The sequence below is a fragment of the Eucyclogobius newberryi genome, unplaced genomic scaffold (genome assembly GCF_026437365.1).
Source record: "Eucyclogobius newberryi isolate DKJ021-1_F unplaced genomic scaffold, fEucNew1.0.hap1 SCAF_10, whole genome shotgun sequence".
NCBI lineage: Eukaryota > Metazoa > Chordata > Actinopteri > Gobiiformes > Gobiidae > Eucyclogobius > Eucyclogobius newberryi.
In genome coordinates, this window is record NW_027315724.1 from 36308111 (window position 1) to 36330720 (window position 22610).

Here is a 22610-nt window from a genome sequence, read left to right on the forward strand (position 1 = left end):
GTCAGTTTGGAGATTGGAGGAAAGGAGATAGTCTGTACTAAAGCTAAACACTGTGGGAATCAATCAAAAAAACACTCTGGACATATATGAAGCACAAATAGCAATGTAAGAAGGTTAGGCGGCTCGGCCCTGGACACAGCTTGACCCTTGACGTGGCTTGACCCTGGACGCAGCTTGACCCTTGACGTGGCTCGACCCTGGACGCGGCAGGATCCTGGACGCGGCTTGACCCTGGACGCGGCTCGACCCTGGACCCTGGACGCGGCTGGACCCTGGACGTGGCCCTGGACGCTCCTCTGTAACAGCTATGACAGCGCGCCGCGGCGCCCGTCACACGTACACATCTAATCAGTTTATCCTCCGCTGCTCGGCCTCCAAACATCAACACTGGGGCATTACTCACCGCCGTCGCCCGGTGGTCCCGCTCCGGCCCTTTCTCGTCCTGGCACCGGTTCAGACGAAATGTGAGGAGGCCCCCGAAAAACAAGGTGTGACAGGAAGCTGTTAATTCACATGTTGATAAAAAGAACACTTCCTGGCTCGCTATTAGCGCCTGACGTTCTGCTTATTTGGGTTTGATGTCGGTGTTTAATCTGGAGCGCTCCTCCCTGAGCTCGCATCTGTCGTCGGCCCACGCACAAAAACATCGGGTTCGCAGAGAAGGACAAACTTAACACGAACGCTGCAGCGCGGCGCCGTAATGTGGGAACAATGTGCTTTTGGACACAAGCAGAACAAACGTCAGGCTTTTGTGTCACGACCGCTGTGAGAAGAAACATCAGGATTATTCATGTTCACAAGCAGGAGCACTGGCAGGAGCACTGGCAGGAGCACTGACAGGAGCACCGTCAGGAGCACCGGCAGGAGCACTGGCAGGAGCACTGGCAGAAGCACCGTCAGGAGCACTGGCAGGAGCACTGTCAGGAGCCACTGGCCGAAGCACCGTCAGGAGCACTGGCAGGAGCACTGTCAGGAGCACTGGCAGGAGCACTGACAGGAGCACTGGCAGGAGCACTGACAGGAGCACTGGCAGGAGCACTGTCAGGAGCACCGTCAGGAGCACTGGCAGAAGCACTGACAGGAGCACTGGCAGGAGCACTGTCAGGAGCACCGGCAGGAGCACCGGCAGGAGCACTGGCAGGAGCACTGGCAGGAGCACCGTCAGGAGCACCGTCAGGAGCACTGGCAGGAACACTGGCAGAAGCACCGTCAGGAGCACTGGCAGGAGCACCGGCAGGAGCACTGGCAGGAGCACTGTCAGGAGCCACTGGCAGGAGCACTGTCAGGAGCCACTGGCCGAAGCACCGTCAGGAGCACTGGCAGGAGCACTGGCAGGAGCACTGTCAGGAGCACTGGCAGGAGCACCGGCAGGAGCACTGGCAGGAGCACTGTCAGGAGCCACTGGCCGAAGCACCGTCAGGAGCACTGGCAGGAGCACTGGCAGGAGCACTGTCAGGAGCACTGGCAGGAGCACTGGCAGGAGCACTGACAGGAGCACTGGCAGGAGCACTGTCAGGAGCACCGTCAGGAGCACTGGCAGAAGCACTGACAGGAGCACTGGCAGGAGCACTGTCAGGAGTTGTAAAGTGCGGCGTAGCGCGTGGCGTAAAGTGTGGTGTAGCAGCGCGCGGCGTAGCAACAAATCAGACATAAAACACACATAAAACAATGAAACAAAAACAGACATGAAACAACATTAAAACAGGTGGGCGGGGCCAGATAGAACAGATAAAATAAGGGGCGTGGCACGGGAAAGAAGGGTTAAAACTCGTGGAGTCATTAAAGGTTTTGTCTTTTGGTTAAATTTGTCTGTTTTTAAATTGCTTCTGTTTTAAAGCTTCATTATCTTCAAACTATTATTTACATCGAGCGTTTGGACTTTTAAAACACATTTTTAAACAAATGAAGGTTGAAATATCGGGACAAAAGTCTGAAGATGGAGAATATTTATAACTAAAGTGTTTTATTGAGTCGTTTATTCTTTCCTGGACATTTTGAGTTCATATTTGATTATGATGATGAGTCTGTTGTTTTGCCTGGAATGTTCCACAGTGTGTATCTTATCTCCATGGAGACGAGCATGCGAGGCCTCCAGGTCGAGCTCCAGGTCAGATCTGTGGAGGTGGCGCTCACTCGCAGTCAAAATGTGTCGTTCTGAGCCATAAAGACAGTTAAAAATGAATGTTAAATATCCTCAAACCTGTTTAAAACCATAATACCAGATTCACTAAAACAATCGGCACATTTTCTTTTATCCTTTAGTAAACCACAACATTTTTAACCGTTTTAATCTCACATGACCTGGATTATCCTCTTTTCACGCAGCCGTGTGTGAACAATGACACGCCGCACACAGGAGCTGGGCTTTTGTGTGTTAAACCTGCTTAAATAAAGCTTCAGAAATGAATAAAACCCACAAAGAAACAACAAATACAACACAACATTTCCATTATTATGAGCATTTATGAACGTGACATGTTTTTGTGTGTTTTTTGGGGCATTTTGTGATTCTAAACTTAAACTGTGACAGAAAAACATCAGAATCAGTCACAACTAAACAGGAATAACACGTCCACAAAGACAGATTGTTCTTATTACGTCTTTGTTCTTAAAGCACATTTTCCCAAGCCTTAAACGTGACACAGTTTCGCTCCTGCTCAGACTCCCACTCGGCCCTGCCCTGTGCAGTTCCTCCTCTGGCCCACGAGTGGCGCTGTAAGGCCAGGTTTGTGCGGTGACTGGAAGAGGAGCAGATCTGCAGATACACATCTCCAGAAGGGAAAAGAGCTGCTCGTTTAGGCTTTTTATGAATGGGCCACTTCCTCCGGCTAAAACAACTCCTGCTGTTTGCACCGCGCACTGGGAATACTCTGCAGCGCTCTGTACGGCTCTGTGCGGCTCTGCACCGCTCTGTGCCGTGCAGAACTGTGTACCCTTTAGTTTTGTGCTGCTCTGCCACTGCACCACAAAAGGCCATTTTTCAACACTTTTTCCAGACTTTGTTGTCGTCAAACCCGGCGTTTTTTGCACAAAAGATACGTTTAAATGATGTTTCTGTTTTTTTAGTTCATGTTTTGTCAGTGTTTAGCTTTCATTTTTGCCTTTTGTGTAGTATTTTTTAAATTGTTATGTTTTTTAGCCACATTTAGCAAAGAGTCTTTTGAAAAAATATGTTTGTCAAAACGGTTTAATTGATTTTTCTGTGAAAGTTAGAGAGAAAGTAGATTTATCTGCCCCAAAATAAATATGTTCGATGAAGATGTGCCAATCATTTATTTTATTTTTAATTATTTTTTTGTTTTATTTAGTCACTACTTGTTGACTCATTTGCAGGATTAAAATCGCTTTAAAACATGTGAATTTCCAGCAAAATTTAAACAATTAGAAAATAAATCATTTATTTCATAATAATCATATCACTCTATTTTAGGGACACAATATGAATCTATAAAGTAGTTAGTTAGATGTTTGTCAGTGTTCAGAAAGTACTTTTTATTCAAGTATGTGATATATTTATTTAGCCTTTCCATTTTTTTCTTAATCTTTTTTTTATTTTTTCAATAATGTGTTTTTTTAATGATGTTATTAGACATTATATTCTCTTAATATTGGTCTGAAATGGTCAAAGTGACGTCACCTGAAGGTTTTGAGTCTTAAACAATTTAGATAAAAATAACTTGATAAATGAAGTTCTTTTGACTGTATCAATATTACTGCATTTGACGCTTAAACATTCTCAAAATATTTGTAAAACTCTAAAAGCTTCAACTTTATCTCTTTTATTTTATAATTCAAACACTTTGACTTTTTCTTCCTCCTGAACCACAAACATGTTCCACAGAGTTTTAATCTAAAGTCTTAGCTCCACTTTAACCCTGTGTTAGCTCCACTTTAACCCCGTGTTAGCTCCACTTTAACCCTGTGTTAGCTCCACTTTAACCCCGTGTTAGCTCCACTTTAACCCCGTGTTAGCTCCACTTTAACCCCGTGTTAGCTTGTTAGCTCCACTTTAACCCCGTGTTAGCTCCACTTTAACCCCGTGTTAGCTTGTTAGCTCCACTTTAACCCCGTGTTAGCTCCACTTTAACCCCGTGTTAGCTCCTCTTTAACCCCTTGTTAGCTCCACTTTAACCCCGTGTTAGCTCAACTTTAACCCCGTGTTAGCTCCACTTTAACCCCGTGTTAGCGCCACTAGCTCCACTTTAACCCCTTGTTAGCTCCACTTTAACCCCTTGTTAGCTCCACTTGTTAGCTCCACTTTAACCCCTTGTTAGCTCCACTTTAACCCCGTGTTAGCTCCACTTTAACCCCGTGTTAGCTCCACTTTAACCCCCGTTTTAGCTCCACTTTAACCCCGTGTTAGCTCCACTTTAACCCCGTGTTAGCTCCACTTTAACCCCGTGTTAGCTCCACTAGCTCCACTTTAACCCCTTGTTAGCTCCACTTTAACCCCTTGTTAGCTCAACTTTAACCCTGTGTTAGCTCCACTTTAACCCTGTGTTAGCTCCACTTTAACCCCGTGTTAGCTCCACTTTAACCCCGTGTTAGCTCCACTTTAACCCCGTGTTAGCTCCACTGTAACCCCGTGTTAGCTCCACTTTAACCCCGTGTTAGCTCCACTTTAACCCCGTGTTAGCTCCACTTTAACCCTGTGTTAGCTCCACTTTAACCCCGTGTTAGCTCCACTTTAACCCCGTGTTAGCTCCACTTTAACCCCGTGTTAGCTCCACTTTAACCCCGTGTTAGCTCCACTTTAACCCTGTGTTAGCTCCACTTTAACCCCGTGTTAGCTCCACTTTAACCCTGTGTTAGCTCCACTTTAACCTCTTGTTAGCTCCACTTTAACCCCGTGTTAGCTCCACTTTAACCCTGTGTTAGCTCCTCTTTAACCCCTTGTTAGCTCCACTTTAACCCTGTGTTAGCTCCACTTTAACCCCGTGTTAGCTCCACTTTAACCCCGCGTTAGCTCCACTTTAACCCCGTGTTAGCTCCACTTTAACCCCTTGTTAGCTCCACTTCAACCCCTTGTTAGCTCCGCTTTAACCCCTTGATAGCTCCACTTTAACCCCTTGACTCCCACACATGGGAATCGCCCGGCGTCCGAGCTGAACGCCGCACATGTGACTCTAAAAGCATCAGAGTGCGGCGGGATTACGCTCCATGCATTAGCCGCCGCCGCTCCGCTTGCCGCGCCGCCCGGTGTTAGCGGCGTTAGCGGGGCCCGGACGTACTCACCCGCGCGTCCAGTCAATAATAATTATAAAGTCAGCGCGGCTGTTATCGCGGGAAATTAGCCTCGCGCTCTACACTAGGCCTTTTTAGAGCTAACAAAACACACGCACCATCCAGTTTGTCTTTCAACTGACAAACGGAAGTGCAGCGACCGCTAAACGCTAACGCCGGCGCTCCTGGTGTTACACGACTAAATAAATAAAAGAATAAACTGTTTTTAGAGTCAAACTGGCTCTAATAATCCGTATAAAAACACTAAAAGCTCATTTGAGGCTAAAAAGATCGTATAAACAGAACATTTAACCTTTTGTGAACAGTTTTTGAGGATGTGAGGTTTATCGGAGCGAGTTTAAGAGAACGCAAACACAACAAGCGTAAAAAAGGTAAAAAAGAAGAGCTTATTGTTTAAAAATGTTTGTTTCTGAATCGAGTTTGAAATGTTAGTATCGCGTTAGCACCGAGCTAAACCAGTGACAACGGTGTCTTTGTGGGTGAGTGTGAAATAAAGAGCTGCTGTTGTTCTGGTCAGAGCTCAGGTCAAAGGTCACTGGACATGAGACTTGTAGTTAAAGGTGCAGTGCGGAACTTTCACCAGGGGAAAGTCCCGTCATAATCCCACAGAAAAAGAAAGTTAAATATAAAAACATTCTTCAGGTGGATGAGTACGTTTAATGCCACACGGTGGGATATTATAACCACAGGAACAACATCTCTATGGAAACGAAGAGAAACGAGTCAGGTTTGTGGAGAGGCGAGCGCCCGCTCACTGCACAGACATGCTGTAGTTTTAGTCTGTTTTTAGTCTCTCAGCCTGACTCAGATCCTGGGACATTGAAGCTCGTATTTGAATCGTGTGTTTGGAATAAACGTGTCTAAAAAAACATCTTTAAAGCAGAAAAATGTATTAAATTGACACGACTTTACTCTTCTCTATCCTTCATGTCCACTCCATCACCTCCTCTTCCTCCTCCTGCTCCTCTTCCTCCTCCTCCTCCTGCTCCTCCTCCTCTTCCTCCTCCTCTTCCTCGTCTTTCTTCTCCTCTTCCTCCTCCTGCTCCTCTTCCTGCTCCTCTTCTTCCTCCTCCTCTTCCTCTTTCTCCTCCACCTCCACCTCCTCCTCCTGCTCCTCCTCCTCCTCTCTGTGTCACATGGGGTCAGTCTTCATGTGGGAGGAGCTGCAGCTTCAGCTCGTGGAGTCGACTGTAAAACACAGAAAACATGCTCGTGTTCAGTTCTATGGAGATTTTATTCTTTTTAATTGCATTAATTTAATTTCCCTGTTTAAAAGCTGCACATTATTATCATAAATATGATCATATTTATGATCATATTTATGATCATAAATATGATCATGTTTGATGGATCTGAACACAAGTGTTTCATGCTCTGCTTCTCTTTTCCCTCTGAACTTCTTCAGAAGCTTTATTCACATTTTGTAAATATGATTATTACCAACGTGATGACATAATAATAATTATTATTATTATTATTATTATAATACACAATAATGTTCGTAATATATAATAATAATAATACACACTAATGATTGTAATACATAATAATTATAATATACAATAATTATCATAATACATAATAATACACAATAATGATCATATATATATATATATATATATATATATATATATATATATATATATATATATATACATATATATATATATACAATAATTATCATAATATATAATCATCATCATAATAATAATAATAACTTTCACACCTGTTGCATTCTTAACATTTCAAAAACACAGATTTTCACTCCAGAACATTCTTCCAGTTTAAACAATTTTCCTAAATCTTCTTCACATTTATAATAAACTCTTTAAACGTGTGAAACACCTTCAGGACGGAGGACGCTCGTCCTCTGAGACACATGTTTTTCCCCTCGCTCCCGTCTGAGGCCTTTTCATGTGTTTGTTCTGGCTCAAAGGGGGCCCCAAAGGGGGCTCAAAGGGGGCCCCAAAGGGGGCTCCCGGACCCTCTGTCTCCTCTTCTCTTCTCCTTTAAAAAGCGCTTTCTTCTCCTCCTCAAAGCTTTGTTCATCTCCGTCCGCTGGGGAAACAGTTTATGATGATATTATTATATTGATATTATGAAGGATGTGAGAGCGAGAGCGGCGAGTCCCTTTAGCGCCCGGAGTTTGTTTTGGATATTGTTTCAAGCGGTTCATCATCTGTGACAGGTTCTGACTGTCTGGACCAATATTCAAACCTCTCAAAAAGTCTGAGCTAATATTTTGACGTACAATTACGGGAGGGAAAAGGCTTCGAGACCACGTCGGGGATCCGTCCGCGGCGGGGGTTAGCTTAGCGAACAGAACCGGTTAGAGCTCATATTTACGTCACGTTCAAAGAGTCGTACAGTTTAGAGTCGTACAAATAGAACCAGGAGAAGTATTTAGAACAGCCTGTTACTCACATAAACGTGATCACTGTTCATTTTAAAGAGGCAGCAAAATAAGAACGTACATTTTGACGTTTGCAGACAAATTGCGTTTTTTTTTTTGTGTTTGTTACGTTTGGCAGTTAGAAAAGTTCACAAAGTTCTCTAATGTTTGAATTTTGTCACGTTTTCTCATTGAACGTCTCTGTGATGGTTAAGTGTGTATTTCCGTGGTGTTTGAAGTGCCCGTCTTCGCCCCCTGCTGTCTCTTAGCGGAAAACCAGCCTCGCAACATGTGCCGACCTGAACAAACTCTCCTGAGAAACCCTCGCCCGTTTATTATATTCTTCAATGTTAAACGTTTTGTTGTGAATATATTGTCTTATTTCTATAAAGAAAGAAAGAAAAACTTTATAAGGTTTGCGTCTGTTCTCTGAGGATGTATTTCCACCAGAGCGCTGCAGGGGGCGCTCTATACGTCTCCTTTAAATAAGTCTTTGCCATTTGCTTATTGAGACCATCTAAGTCGCGAGTTCTATTTGACTGCGACACTTTGAATAAAAAGAAGATAAACACGGTCGATGTTGGAGTGTTCCTTTTCTGCCCTTGCCCGCCCGCTCGTGCCCGCTCGTGCCACCCGCGCGCGCCGCTGCGCAGAGCAGGCGAGTGTTGACGTGTCAAACGTCTTGTGTCTCCGATAGTCAAATCCCGTCCTCGCCTGTTGCTCCTGTATTTACACTGATAACCAAAGCAGCTCCGGCTTTCACCTGCAGCGTCTGGTTTACATAAGAACACGGAGCAGGAGGAGGAGGCGCCGGGAGCAGGAGCAGGAGGAGGAGGCACAGGGAGCAGGAGGAGGAGGGAGCGTGAGGAGGCACCAGGAGGAGGAGGCGGAGCAGGAGGAGGTGCTGGGAGCAGGAGAAGGCACTGGGAGCAGGAGGAGGCGCCGGTAGCAGGAGGAGGCGCTGGGAGGAGGAGGAGGCACCGGGAGGAGTAGGAGGTGCCAGGAAGAGGAGGCGCTGGGAGCAGGAGGAGGCGCTGGTAGCAGGATGAGACGCTTGGAGCAGGAGGAGGGAGCGTGAGGAGGCACCAGGAGCAGGAGGAGGCGCTAGCAGCAGGACGAGGGGAGCAGGAGGAGGCGCCGGGAGCAGGAGGAGCAGGATGAGGCGGATGGAGCAGGATGAGGCACAGGGAGCAGGAGGAGGCGCAGGGAGCAGGAGGAGGTGGTGGAAGCAGGAGGAGCAGGAGGAGGCGCTGGAAGCAGGAGGACATATCCATGTTAGCGTGCACATGCAGCTTCTGTTCTTTTGCTCTAGAACATTCTCCTCCTTCACCCGGTTCATCCATTTTCATCTGGACGTGTTGTTTTTGGCCCGTTCGCTCGGACACTTTACGATTCTTTACGATTCCGTCCTTGAGCGCGATGACTTCAAAAATACCAGTTTGAGTTTCATCTTCAAACGCTCGGTTCTGGCAGTAAAAGTATTCCCCGCTGAACAGCACTTTCTCTTCCACATGTCTTCGCTCGTCCCTTCATCGTGTCTCACATGAGTCCAAGGTCTGTCTGAACCTTCAAAGATCCATGTCACCTGTGCTCCCGGCTGCAGGAGGACCAGCCAAATCAACGGGTGCATGAGGTCCACCAGGTCCAGCAAGTCCACCAGGTCCACCAAGTCCACGAGGTCCACCAAGTCCACCAAGTCCACCAGGTCAACCAAGTCCAGTAGTCCACCAAGTCCACGAGTTCCACCAAGTCCACCAGGTCAACCAGGTCCAGCAAGTCCACCAAGTCCACGAGGTCCACGAGGTCCACCAAGTCCACCAGGTCAACCAAGTCCAGTAGTCCACCAAGTCCACGAGTTCCACCAAGTCCACCAAGTCCACCAGGTCAACCAGGTCCAGCAAGTCCACCAAGTCCACGAGGTCCACCAAGTCCACCAGGTCCAGCAAGTCCACGAGGTCCACCAAGTCCACGAGTTCCACCAGGTTCACCAAGTCAACAAAGTCCACGACGTCCACCAGTCTGATAAGCTCTGTGGAACAGGCCATGTCATAAATGATCTGTCAGTCACTCGTGTCCTGAACATCATGGAAAACCTGGAATTGAATTGTCCTTTTCTCCAGATCCAGAAAAGCGTGAAAAATGAGAATAAAATATCTGCTTTTCTGGATTATTGTGTTTGACTGACGTGATCGCATCAGAAAGAACAGATCTAAAACACGTCTGTGAAGAGTGTTTGGACCTTCAGACAAACTCAGACTGAACCATGAGTCATTTATGTCCCTGACTTACGTGAGACAAAGAGAAAAGAGATGTTCTGTTGCTGTAAGAACCATATCTATTGTGCTGCAGACGGCCCCTGGTTGGCTAATCCACCTGTCAATCACACTTAGAGGAAACTGTATGAGACATGTTTCCTGGCAACAACACCCCAGATACAGGAAGTGACACGTCTTCTGTAGAACTCCCCCTGAATCACACGTCTCTTACTGTAACTGATGTTTGTCCAGGGACATAGGTCAAATGGTCAAGATGTTTCTCCAGGGACATGGGTCAAACGCTGAGAGTGTCTCCCTCTCACGGGCTCGATGACTTGAACCTTAAACACTTTGGTCTTTGGCTGAATAAAGAGCCTGGAGTGAAATGCCGGTGAAACGTGGACGCACCATAAACGTGACTTAACGCCGTGTTTGTTCTGCTGGTGTTTCTTTGGCGACGCCCGCGGCTCCATAACATTTACCTTCGTCTTCGCTCTATTCTTTATCGACGGCCTGAGAAATCCTCCGCCGCCGCATTCAAATCAGACACGGCGAGCTGCTTTCTCGCGGCGAGCTGCTTTCTTTTACACGTCTGCCTCCGCCCCTCGCCCTCCCGCCCTTCGCCCTCGCCCTTCGCCCTCCCGCCCTCGCCCTCCTCCCTCGCCCTCCTCCCTCGCCCTCCTCCCTCGCCCTCCGCCCTCACATGCAAATGGAGTATTAAAACACGAGATGGCGTGACACCAAAGACAGCACGAAGGATCTGCAGACGGAGCTCGGTGAAGGCCATGCAAATGGTGTTGGGACAGGCCTAGATGGTTGAGTGCAGGAGAACTGGCCGGATTACAGCCGGAGAGGGACGGGTGAGGGACGGGGGAGGGACGGGGACGTAAGAGAGGGATGTGAGGCCGCGGGCGCCTTTGGGACACTTGGACATTTGCATTGATGGATCTTCTTTCCATGGACTGGTCATGTATCAGGCCGAGCATCACGTACATGACATTAATCAAATCAAGACTTGGACAACAAAACAAACAGGTTTAGTCCTGGTTTAGTCCTGGTTTAGACCTAGTTTAGTCCTGGTTTAGACCTGGTTTAGTCCTGGTTTAGTCCTGGTTTAGTCCTGGTTTAGTCCTGGTTTAGTCCTAGTTTAGTCCTGGTTCAGTCCTGGTTTAGTCCTGGTTTAGACCTAGTTTAGACCTGGTTTAGTCCTGGTTTAGTCCTGGTTTAGACCTGGTTTAGTCCTGGTTTAGTCCTGGTTTAGTCCTGGTTTAGTCCTGGTTTTGTCCTGGTTTAGTCCTGGTTTTGTCCTGGTTTAGTCCTAGTTTTTTCCTGGTTTAGTCCTGGTTTAGTCCTAGTTTAGTCCTGGTTTAGTCCTGGTTTAGTCCTGGTTTAGTCCTAGTTTAGTCCTGGTTTAGTCCTGGTTTTGTCCTGGTTTAGTCCTAGTTTAGTCCTGGTTTAGTCCTGGTTTAGTCCTGGTTTTGTCCTGGTTTAGTCCTGGTTTAGTCCTGGTTTAGTCCTGGTTTTGTCCTGGTTTAGTCCTGGTTTAGACCTGGTTTAGTCCTGGTTTAGTCCTGGTTTTGTCCTGGTTTAGTCCTGGTTTTGTCCTGGTTTAGTCCTAGTTTTGTCCTGGTTTAGTCCTAGTTTAGTCCTGGTTTAGTCCTGGTTTAGTCCTGGTTTTGTCCTGGTTTAGTCCTGGTTTGGACCTGGTTTAGTCCTGGTTTAGTCCTGGTTTAGTCCTGGTTTTGTCCTGGTTTAGTCCTGGTTTGGACCTGGTTTAGTCCTGGTTTAGTCCTGGTTTGGACCTGGTTTAGTCCTGGTTTAGTCCTAGTTTAGTCTTTAGTCCTAGTTTAGTCCTGGTTTAGTCCTAGTTTTGTCCTGGTTTAGTCCTGCTTTAGTCCTATTTTAGTCGGGGTGACACTTTTAGACGTCGCGCCTCTCGACACATTCCCCCTGTCGTCGGCGTCCGGATCCTCTGATACTCAGGGACGTGCCGCTTCGAGAGCGACTGCGACCCGCCCCAGCCCGCCGGGGTCACACGGGGGTCACACGGGGGTCAGGGAGGGGTCATAAATCTCTCCCGCTCGTCGTCGCCGTCTGGCACTCGCCGGGCGCTGGTTTCCTCTTCTATGTGAACATGAGGCGCTCTGGAAATGTCACGTGTTTTTGTCTGTTCAGTGAAGAGATCGGCCGATATTCACACTGTCTTTTGTATGAGATATCGGCCTCGAATCGGCAGCAGAGGTCGATATTCACACTGTCTTTTGAATGGGATATTGGCCTGGAATTGGCAGCAGAGGCCGATATTCACACTGTCTTTTGTATGGGATATCGGCTTGGGATCGGCAGCAGAGGTCGATATTCTCACTGTCTTTTGAATGGGATATTGGCCTGGAATTGGCAGCAGAGGCCGATATTCACACTGTCTTTTGTATGGGATATCGGCTTGGGATCGGCAGCAGAGGTCGATATTCTCACTGTCTTTTGTATGGGATATCGGCCTGTAATCGGCAGCAGAGGTCGATATTCACACCGTCTTTTGTATGGGATATCGGCCTGTAATCGGCAGCAGAGGTCGATATTCACACCGTCTTTCGAATGGGATATCGGCCTGTAATCGGCAGCAGTGGCCGATATTCACATTGTCTTTTGTATGGGATATCGGCCTGGAATCGGCAGCAGAGGTCGATATTCACACTGTCTTTTTTTATGGGATATCGGCCTGTAATCGGCAGCAGTGGCCGATATTCACGTTGTCTTTTGTATGGGATATCGGCCTGGAATCGGCAGCAGAGGTCGATATTCACACTGTCTTTTTTATGGGATATCGGCCTGGAATCGGCAGCAGAGGTCGATATTCACATTGTCTTTTCTATGGGATATCGGCCTGGAATCGGCAGCAGAGGTCAATATTCACATTGTCTTTTCTATGGGATATCGGCCTGGAATCGGCAGCAGAGGTCGATATTCACACTGTATTTTTAATGGGATATCGGCCTGTAATCGGCAGCAGTGGCCGATATTCACGTTGTCTTTTGTATGGGATATCGGCCTGGAATCGGCAGCAGAGGTCGATATTCACACTGTATTTTTAATGGGATATCGGCCTGTAATCGGCAGCAGTGGCCGATATTCACGTTGTCTTTTGTATGGGATATCGGCCTGGAATCGGCAGCAGAGGTCGATATTCACACTGTCTTTTTTATGGGATATCGGCCTGTAATCGGCAGCAGAGGGCAATATTTAGTGTACTTAAAGGACACATATTAAAGTGTATCTTCTGCATGTTTGGAATGCCAGCCCTTGATGATTGGTCGAGTTGGTTTCTTCCGTTTCTCATTGGTGGACGGGCCAGAGGAATGTTCCAGAAGTATCTGCCCACTGTGTCCAGGGCTGGAGTTTTGAGGTCCAGAAAACATAATGTTCTTAGGTCCAGAGTGAGGCCCAACCTGGACATTAAAGTAACAGCTTCTGAATGTCTCTCCCCCTTTCTGCCCTTTTCTGTCTCGCGTCTCTTTTTCTCTCTCTTGTCTCTCTTTTGGTCGTCGTCTTCTTTCTTTCTCATCTCTTTATCTCTTTCTCTCTCTCTTGTCTCTCTCTCTTTCTTTTTCTCTCTCTTGTCTCTCTCTTGTCCCTCTCTCATGTCTCTCTCTCTCTCTTTCTCTCTCTCTTGTCCTTCTCTCATGTCTCTCTCTCTCTCTTTCTCTCTTGTCCCTCTCTCATGTCTCTCTCTCTCTCTTTCTCTCTCTCTTGTCCCTCTCTCATGTCTCTCTCTCTCTCTTTCTCTCTCTCTTGTCCCTCTCTCATGTCTCTCTCTCTCTCTTTCTCTCTTGTCCCTCTCTCATGTCTCTCTCTCTCTCTTTCTCTCTCTCTTGTCCCTCTCTCATGTCTCTCTCTCTCTCTTTCTCTCTCTCTTGTCCCTCTCTCATGTCTCTCTCTCTCTCTTCTCTCTCGTTCTTTCTCTCTCTTTTTCTCTCTCTTCTCTCTCTCTCTCTCTTCATGTTTAAAGTCAGATTGCATTTTTAGCTCACTTTGGCATGAAGTTGGAACACTTTATTGATAGCGTTTCCTGCTGTCTTTTTGCATGCTCTCCCCCCCCCCCCCTCTCTCTCTCTCCCCTCTCTCTCTTTCTTTCTCTCTCTTGCTTTGTTGCCACACAGTTCTGAGTTTGGCCTTTTCAATCCAATCCACTTTATTTGTGCAGCACATTAGGTTTATTAGCAATATAGCTTCCCCCCCTCTCTCTCTCTCTCTCTCTCTCTCTCTCTCTCTCTCTCTCTCTCTCTCTCCCTCTTTCTCCCTCTCTCTCTTTTCGGTGAAGGTCAGGTTGCATTGTTGGCCTGCTTAAGACGTTTTAGCCATGTCTTTCCTCTCTCCACTTGTTCTCTCTCCTTTTCTCTCTCCCTGTTTTCCCTCTCTCTCTCCCCCCCTCTCTTTCTTTTCGTTGAAGGTCAGGATGCTTTGTCGGGCCCCGCGCAGGTCCGGAGTGGGGCCTTTTGGACATTTTGGTAATCACTTTTCCCCCTTTCTCTTTTATCTCTCCCTCTCTCTCTCTCTCTCTCTCTCTTTCCTCTCTCTCTCTCTCTCCTCCCTCTCTCCCTCCTCTCCCTCTCTCTTTTCGGTGAAGGTCAGGGCTCTTTGTCGGGCCCCGCTCAGGTCCGGAGTGGGGCCTTTTAAGCACCACAAGCCCTCCTCGCTCTGTGCTAACGATCTAAATGATTGGGTCCAAAAAACACTTGAGGAGGTTCCTCGTTTCCCCCCCGAATAATCTTGCCCGTTCTCCTCCTTCTCCTCGCTCTCCTGGCTCCGCCCGCGCTCCAGACCTTTTATCGCCGTCCTTATTTCCTCTCCGTTCTCCTTTCTCTCCATTCTCCCGGCCGCTGTCAGTCAGGCCCCTCTGGCCCCCCCTTTGGCCCCTCTGGCCCCCCCTTTGGCCCTCGAGCGCGGAATGCCCGTCGTTCAATGGCGATTTCCCGGGGCCTTTGTGCGTGGGCTCTAAAGACGTTTGTTTTAAAAGCCAGAGTTTTGGCGTTTTACCGTTGCTGCGGCGCGGCGGCGTTTCCGTTGACGGCGGTTCATTCTTCGGGTTCAAGTCGGGGCCTGTCGTGTGTGAGCGATGAATAAAGAGGCCAATATCGTGCGGCGTAACGAGCTTTAGCTTCACAAATGACTCGTTTAACAAAGTAAAATCACAAGCTTTTGTCGAGCTTTCGTGACTCGCTTTACATTAAATATGATTAAATGTTATTGGTATTTTTTGTTTTTTGATATAAAAATTTTGCAGCAGGAAATTGTAATTTAATTTAATTGAAAGAGTTTTAATTATCTTTAATCTGTTGGAGATGTGCATTTTTTAAGTGTTCTCAAATAATAATAATTAAGCTAAAACCAACACACAAAAAACAAAAGCAAAACAAACAAAAAATAAACACACACATTGACCAGAACAATAAAACACACATTTAAAAAATACTAACTAAACCTCTTCACGTCATATTTGTGTCTGTTTTTGAAATTCAAATTAAAGTCGTGAATAAAACAAATCAAATTTTAAATGTGTTTTTATTCTTAAATGTCTCTTTTTTTTGTGTAAGTGTTTTTGTGATTTTCTGGTGTTTTTCCCTTTTGCCCAGGTTAAAGGGTAAATAAAGGTAAAATAAATGTTAATTCAATGTTAATTAAAGGTTGAATAAAGGTTAAATAATCTTTAAATATAGGTGAAGTAAAAGTTAAATAAAGGTTAAATAAAGGTTGAATAAAAGTTGAATAAATGTTGAATAAAGATTAAATAAAGGTTTAATAATCTTTAAATAAAGGTTAAATAAAGGTTTAATACAGATGCATAAATAATGAAAATAAATACTTTGGCTGTTAAATATCTGCTTAAAAAAGTCAAAGGTGAGTTTTACTTCCTCAAATCCGTTCTTCCTGTTTGGATTATCTGTATTTTCCCTATTTTGTCGGGCTGAACGTTCATGTTCACGCCCCAAACGCCACATGCGTCCATCACATGCTTCATCACATGCTTCCATCACATGCTTCCATCACATGCTTCATCACATGCTTCATCACATGCTTCATCACATGCTTCCATCACATGCTTCCATCACATGCTTCATCACATGCTTCATCACATGCTTCCATCACATGCTTCCATCACATGCTTCCATCACATGCTTCCATCACATGCTTCCATCACATGCTTCATCACATGCTTCCATCACATGCGTCCATCACATGCTTCCATCACACGCTTCCATCACATGCTTCCATCACACGCTTCCATCACATGCTTCATCACATGCTTCCATCACATGCTTCCATCACATGCTTCCATCACATGCGTCCATCACATGCTTCCATCACATGCTTCCATCACATGCTTCATCACATGCTTCCATCACACGCTTCCATCACACGCTTCCATCACACGCTTCCATCACACGCTTCCATCACACGCTTCCATCACATGCTTCATCACATGCTTCCATCACACGCTTCCATCACACGCTTCCATCACATGCTTCCATCACATGCTTCCATCACATGCTTCATCACATGCTTCCATCACACGCTTCCATCACACGCTTCCATCACACGCTTCCATCACACGCTTCCATCACATGCTTCCATCACATGCTTCATCACATGCTTCCATCACACGCTTCCATCACACGCTTCCATCACATGCTTCCATCACATGCTTCCATCACATGCTTCATCACATGCTTCCATCACATGCTTCCATCACACGCTTCCATCACATGCTTCCATCACATGCTTCCATCACATGCTTCCATCACATGCTTCCATCACATGCTTCATCACATGCTTCCATCACACGCTTCCATCACATGCTTCATCACATGCTTCCATCACACGCTTCCATCACACGCTTCCATCACACGCTTCCATCACACGCTTCCATCACATGCTTCCATCACATGCTTCCATCACATGCTTCCATCACACGCGTCCATCACATGCTTCCATCACATGCTTCCATCACATGCTTCCATCACATGCTTCCATCACACGCTTCCATCACACGCTTCCATCACATGCTTCATCACATGCTTCCATCACATGCTTCCATCACATGCGTCCATCACATGCTTCCATCACACGCTTCCATCACACGCTTCCATCACATGCTTCCATCACACGCTTCCATCACATGCGTCCATCACACGCTTCCATCACATGCTTCCATCACATGCGTCCATCACATGCTTCCATCACATGCTTCCATCACATGCTTCCATCACATGCTTCCATCACATGCTTCATCACATGCTTCCATCACATGCGTCCATCACATGCTTCCATCACACGCTTCCATCACATGCTTCCATCACACGCTTCCATCACATGCTTCCATCACATGCTTCCATCACATGCGTCCATCACATGCGTCCATCACATGCGTCCATCACATGCTTCCATCACACGCTTCCATCACATGCTTCATCACATGCTTCCATCACATGCTTCCATCACATGCTTCCATCACATGCGTCCATCACATGCTTCCATCACATGCTTCCATCACACGCTTCCATCACATGCTTCCATCACATGCTTCCATCACATGCTTCCATCACATGCTTCCATCACATGCTTCCATCACACGCTTCCATCACATGCTTCCATCACATGCTTCCATCACATGCTTCCATCACATGCTTCCATCACACGCTTCCATCACACGCTTCCATCACACGCTTCCATCACACGCTTCCATCACATGCTTCCATCACATGCTTCCATCACATGCTTCCATCACACGCGTCCATCACATGCTTCCATCACATGCTTCCATCACATGCTTCCATCACATGCTTCCATCACACGCTTCCATCACACGCTTCCATCACATGCTTCATCACATGCTTCCATCACATGCTTCCATCACATGCGTCCATCACATGCTTCCATCACACGCTTCCATCACACGCTTCCATCACATGCTTCCATCACACGCTTCCATCACATGCGTCCATCACACGCTTCCATCACATGCTTCCATCACATGCGTCCATCACATGCTTCCATCACATGCTTCCATCACATGCTTCCATCACACGCTTCCATCACACGCTTCCATCACATGCTTCCATCACACGCTTCCATCACATGCTTCCATCACACGCTTCCATCACATGCTTCCATCACACGCTTCCATCACATGCTTCCATCACATGCGTCCATCACATGCTTCCATCACATGCTTCCATCACACGCTTCCATCACACGCTTCCATCACACGCTTCCATCACACGCTTCCATCACATGCTTCCATCACACGCTTCCATCACATGCTTCCATCACATGCTTCCATCACACGCTTCCATCACACGCTTCCATCACACGCTTCCATCACATGCTTCCATCACACGCTTCCATCACATGCTTCCATCACACGCTTCCATCACATGCTTCCATCACACGCTTCCATCACATGCTTCCATCACATGCGTCCATCACATGCTTCCATCACATGCTTCCATCACACGCTTCCATCACACGCTTCCATCACATGCTTCCATCACACGCTTCCATCACATGCGTCCATCACATGCTTCCATCACATGCTTCCATCACACGCTTCCATCACACGCTTCCATCACATGCTTCCATCACACGCTTCCATCACATGCTTCCATCACACGCTTCCATCACATGCTTCCATCACATGCTTCCATCACACGCTTCCATCACATGCTTCATCACATGCTTCATCACATGCTTCCATCACATGCTTCCATCACATGCTTCCATCACATGCTTCCATCACATGCGTCCATCACATGCTTCCATCACACGCTTCCATCACATGCTTCCATCACATGCTTCATCACATGCTTCCATCACATGCTTCCATCACATGCTTCCATCACATGCTTCCATCACATGCTTCATCACATGCTTCCATCACATGCTTCCATCACACGCTTCCATCACACGCTTCCATCACACGCTTCCATCACATGCTTCCATCACATGCTTCCATCACATGCTTCCATCACATGCTTCCATCACATGCTTCCATCACACGCTTCCATCACACGCTTCCATCACACGCTTCCATCACATGCTTCCATCACACGCTTCCATCACATGCTTCCATCACACGCTTCCATCACATGCTTCCATCACACGCTTCCATCACATGCTTCCATCACATGCTTCCATCACACGCTTCCATCACATGCTTCATCACATGCTTCATCACACGCTTCCATCACATGCTTCCATCACATGCTTCCATCACATGCTTCCATCACATGCGTCCATCACATGCTTCCATCACATGCGTCCATCACATGCTTCCATCACACGCTTCCATCACATGCTTCCATCACATGCTTCATCACATGCTTCCATCACATGCTTCCATCACATGCTTCCATCACATGCTTCCATCACATGCTTCATCACATGCTTCCATCACATGCTTCCATCACACGCTTCCATCACACGCTTCCATCACACGCTTCCATCACACGCTTCCATCACACGCTTCCATCACATGCTTCCATCACATGCTTCCATCACACGCTTCCATCACACGCTTCCATCACATGCTTCCATCACATGCTTCCATCACATGCTTCCATCACATGCTTCCATCACACGCTTCCATCACACGCTTCCATCACATGCGTCCATCACATGCGTCCATCACATGCTTCCATCACATGCTTCCATCACATGCTTCCATCACATGCTTCATCACATGCGTCCATCACATGCTTCCATCACATGCTTCATCACATGCGTCCATCACATGCTTCCATCACACGCTTCCATCACACGCTTCCATCACATGCTTCCATCACATGCTTCCATCACACGCTTCCATCACACGCTTCCATCACACGCTTCCATCACACGCTTCCATCACACGCTTCCATCACACGCTTCCATCACATGCTTCCATCACACGCTTCCATCACACGCTTCCATCACATGCTTCCATCACATGCTTCCATCACATGCTTCCATCACATGCTTCCATCACACGCTTCCATCACACGCTTCCATCACATGCGTCCATCACATGCGTCCATCACATGCTTCCATCACATGCTTCCATCACATGCTTCCATCACATGCTTCATCACATGCGTCCATCACATGCTTCCATCACATGCTTCATCACATGCGTCCATCACATGCTTCCATCACACGCTTCCATCACACGCTTCCATCACATGCTTCCATCACACGCTTCCATCACACGCTTCCATCACACGCTTCCATCACACGCTTCCATCACATGCTTCCATCACACGCTTCCATCACACGCTTCCATCACACGCTTCCATCACACGCTTCCATCACATGCTTCCATCACATGCTTCCATCACATGCTTCCATCACACGCTTCCATCACATGCTTCCATCACATGCTTCCATCACATGCTTCCATCACATGCTTCCATCACACGCTTCCATCACACGCTTCCATCACATGCTTCCATTTTACTTTGCGTCTCGTGTTTGACGAGCGACACTTTTCGGGTGCAACTTCAACCGTAAAAGCCAAACATTTCTGCAATCGAATATCCTTCTTTTCCCCCGGCGCGGCGAGGGCCGCGGCGTCCCCGGTGCGCGAGCGACTCTGATTGGCCGTGATTAGAGCTCTGAGTCTGGAGCATCTTGAGCTCGTTAACTCAATCAATGGCGCGACGGCCTTGGACTCTGCGAGCGCGACCGAGAGGCCCCAAAATCAGGCTTTATGTGCCTCTCGTGCGCCGCGGCAACGACAAAAACCATCCAGACGCGTCACCGTTATTACTGCGACCAACCAAACCGTTCATTTTGTGTATTTCACTACGATTTGAGCTCAAGACGCTTCGATAAACGACTTTTACGACTCGTTATTGACACAAACGAACGACCAAAGCGTTTAAATCAACCGTTTAATATTTCTATTTTGGAATAATCCAGTTTTTGCTTTATTAGTTTCTGTGTTTTCTTCAATATTTGTGATGGTGCCACGTCTAAATTCGTCCCCAATCACGGCGCATAAACCTGTGAATATATTAATAAATTAAGAGCGAATAAACGAGCTACAGTTTGATGATGATGAAAAACTAAACGCTCCATTTCCCTCATGTATTATATCCTCTGTTTCTATTATTATCATGTTTTATCTATGATTTACTTTCTTTATTTGTGCTTTTGTGAGTGAAAGACGGGGCCCACTTCAGGTTTATGAGGTTTCCATGGAAAAGAAACAAAAAAACATCATCAATTTAGACATTTTATGCAATTTGACGATATCTAAAAAAATATTTATATGTTTTGAAGTGATTTTTCTGCCTTTTTGTGGCTCGTTTCACTGTCCGACGTTCACTTTTGTGCAAGTTTTAAACCTGAACGACCTTTTTTTAATTAATTGTTTTATTTTCTGACGCTTCCGTGTAAAAGCTGCAATAAAAACGGGTGTAAATAATTCAGAAGAAGCGACAATGAACAAGAAACATAAACAGAAAATGTATTTTTCTGTTTAAAATATGATTAAAAATGGACAAGTTCATGTTTAAAATGTTGCTATCCACAGTCTAAATGGCATTAAAATATAAAACTCTCTGCTATTTATAAAGATTTTCATTCTGTTTTATCATTAGCTGTGATTATTTTACATTTTAGACACAATTAAAAAAAAAAAAAACTGTTAAAATTAAGCGACTGAAGGTATCAAACTGTATATAACGCATGTAAATCAGACATTGTTTATTGCTTTTGCACATTTTAATTCAAAAACGCTGTTGTCTTTGTCATAAAACGCTCTTTTTTCATACATATTTTAGCTTCAATGACGATCGTGGCCACATTTATTCACATTTATTCCACTTCACGGCCTGAAATGTGCCTCAAATCCGCCGAAAACGCAGTCAAACCCGGCGCGTTCCATGTAAATCTGCTGAATGCATTTCCATTGCGTCCTCGGAAATGGCCCCCGGAGTTTAACATATGCTCCGCTAATGTTGCAGCCGCGTCCGAAACGCTCTGGACGCGGTCGGCCTGGTGGTCATCCATTCAAAGGCGCGATTAGCATTTGTAAAGAGCGCTGAACTGCACGGCGGCCTGCATAATGCGCCGCGCCCGCCCACAACAGCGTTTTAGCCGCTTCTTATTGACTTTTCCTGGTCCGGCGCTCGAAAGCTTCCTGCGTCCCCGTGTTTTACAATGAAGCGCTCGTCTTTAGGACCTTGTAAAAGCATTTACTGTGGGCTTTATGTGCGCGGGGCTCCAGAGGGCTCTTAACAACGGATTTAGCCATTGTCCACGTTAGAAAGGGACGTAAATACATACATTTTTAATACAACAAATGGTCTTTTTAGCATTTGATGTTATTTCTGTGTTTAAAAAGTGTCACTCAAATAAAGGTTTGGATATGGTTTTGATAAAGAGAATATTTACAGATAAAATGTATTAAAATCAGATGTTTTTTATTCTATTTTGACATTTGGATTGGATATTTGCATCATCTTTTTGTCCGTGTTTGAGTCTGTGTCGCCCAGATTATTGTTTCTACGATCAAAATATGACACTTTATAGTTGGTTCGATTTGTAACACGTCTTTGCAGCTGTTTAACACTTACCGTATTTTCCGGAGTATAAGTCGCACCAGCCAAAAAAATGCATAATAGAGAAAAAAACATATATAAGTCGCTCTGGAGTATAAGTTTATAAGTATAAATATAAGT

The 22610-nt window shown here is 46.2% G+C and overlaps 1 protein-coding gene across 1 annotated transcript in view; it reads left to right on the forward strand.

Moving 5' to 3' along the window:
- The window catches only part of bcas3 (BCAS3 microtubule associated cell migration factor), a 244269-nt gene that overhangs the window by 138079 nt on the left and 83580 nt on the right, over positions 1-22610 (forward strand). The window lies entirely within an intron of this gene.